Here is a 2500-nt window from a genome sequence, read left to right as displayed (position 1 = left end):
TTCTGTCCTGCTACCTCTCCTCCTCTCATTCCTTCTCCTTCTACCTTCAGTCTCTCTCTTTCTTTCAGATTCTCTCTGTCTTTCAGTCTTTTACTCTCTTTGTGTAAACTGAGGGAAAGACCACGGCTGGTTATAGAGTGTTTAAAGGACCAGCACACAGGTGAAGGTGCCTCTAACTGAGGAGGGGGAGGGTGTGAGGAAGGAGAGAGGAACCACTGGTGTGGACGGGTTTCATTTTGAACTGTTTTTAAGTTTTAGCAAAGTTAAAGGCTCCTCCTTTCTCTCAGTTTCGCTCCCTAGCTGTCCATTTCCCTCTCTTTCCTAACTCGATCTCCTTCTCTCCCTCCTTCTCCCTCCCTCCCTCCCTCCTTCTCTCCCTCCTTCTCCCTCCCTCCCTCCCTCTCTCCTTCTCTCCCTCCTTCTCCCTCCCTCCCTCCCTCCCTCACTTTTTCTTTTCCCACCAGTATGAGGTCAGGGCCCCATCTCCTGGTTCCCATATGCCACCAAGAAGTCACTATAACAAACAAACACACACCACCCACAAAACACACACCACACACAACAACACACACCACACACACACACACCACCCACACAAACATACACCACACACACACACACACACACACACACAACATGCAACACCCCACTACGGCCGTCCAGAGCTCACTGTACCTTCCCATCTCTCCAGTTTTCTCCAGCTTCTTTTCTCGTTCACACACACACACACACACACACACACCCACACACACACACACACACACAACACACACATGACATGCAACACCCCACTGCTGTCCCAGCAACTCATCCTGCCGCCCCCCCCCCCCCCCCACCCACCCCAGGAGCGCGTCACTCCAGAAGGCGTGAAGAGCATGTCACACATCTATTTTACTGCCTGCGCATTAAGCTGTCCATCAAGCCTCTCAGAGACACAGTTGAGTTGGAGGGGGGGGGGCAGTGAAAATGACACCCCCAGCCCCCCCCCACCTCAGGCCAGTCACTGATCCTCCACGCTCGGCTCCTCTGCTGCGCCCCAGCCCCACCACTACTGCCCCCATCCCTGCATTCCCACCCCGCCTATGCCCCCCCCCCCCCCACACACACACCCACACACACGCACACACACACACAGCCCACCCCCCCTCCACCACTGCGGCCAACCTCGACAAACACACTGTTCTGCCAAGGCCTTTAAACACATGGAAATCAAACCGCAAGGCTGGCCCGCTCTCTTACACGTTTACGGCCTCCCATCCTGTCCCTTCCATTTCTCTCTCTCTTTCTCTTTCTCTCCCTCTCTCTCCCTCTCTCCACCTCTCCTCCCATCCTGTCCCTTCCATTTCTCTCTCTCTTTCTCTTTCTCTCCCTCTCTCTCCCTCTCTCCACCTCTCCTCCCATCCTGTCCCTTCAATTTCTCTCTCCCTCTTTCTCTCCCTCTCTCTCTCTCTCTCTCTCCACCTCTCCTCCTATCTTTTACAACCATCCTCTCCTTCTTTTTCTAAAATATCCCTTCTGCTTAGAGACAGCCATGCTGCCCTGACGACCCCCCTAACCAACACAAACACCCCCCCCCCCCCACCCCATCATTGCCGTCATGGATCCATCTCAGTCACGCTGACCCGTCCAAATTTCCACCCCCCAGGCCCTCCAAAAAAAATTAAAAACCTGGTAGCTGCACAATTACAACCCTCTAAGCACAACCCTCTCCTCCTCTGTCTCACACACACACACACACACACACACACACACACACACACACACACACAGGATACACACTAAAACACACACACATTTGAATCAGGCCCAGGTCAGGGCCGACATTGGCGCCCCATCTGGGACCTCTTCTCCACCTGTCCTTCGGCTGGGAACTGGCCAGTGTTCCGGTGTGTTCCGGATTGTTCCGGTGTGTTCCGGTGTGTTCCGGTGTGTTCCGGTGTGTTCCTCGTCCCCATGTGCTGAGTGTCAAACCTGAAGCGTCTGGATGTTTGCTCTCCTAATATAAACTTACATCCCGGTTCTGCGCCGGTAACGCAGACGGGTGGAAACGCCTCTGCCAAAACAGCCATTACAGCAACCCAACACCGTCGGAGAGCCCTGGCAATGCGCTCCGTTCTGGTAATTCAAACATCGCAGCACGCGGTGAGATAAGGGGTTTTGTGAAGATGGCTGGGGGTGCTCTTTTTTTCGGGAGGGGGGCAGGGGGGGGGGGGGTTAAGTGGCAATCGTTTTTATTTCAGGATTAAAAGGATACTGTAGCATGCGGCTCGGGCTGGCTCTGACAAATGCTTATCGCAGTGTGGAAAAAGGATCCACACTTTTTTAGCGAGAGAGTTTAAAGCAGCGATATGTTTGAGTCTCTCTTGACAACAGCCATTCCGTGCTGGAGAACTCTCTCCTTCTTAACTTGTATGTATATTGGGTCCCACTGGTATCCAGTTACAGCACCCACAACTACAAATGAGATGGTTCTGATAGGCGAGGAAATGTTCTGGTACAG

The sequence above is a fragment of the Clupea harengus genome, chromosome 23, assembly GCF_900700415.2.
Source record: "Clupea harengus chromosome 23, Ch_v2.0.2, whole genome shotgun sequence".
In the NCBI taxonomy this organism is placed as follows: domain Eukaryota; kingdom Metazoa; phylum Chordata; class Actinopteri; order Clupeiformes; family Clupeidae; genus Clupea; species Clupea harengus.
The sequence above is the reverse complement of the archived record's forward strand: the minus strand, read 5'-3'. Positions refer to the sequence as shown.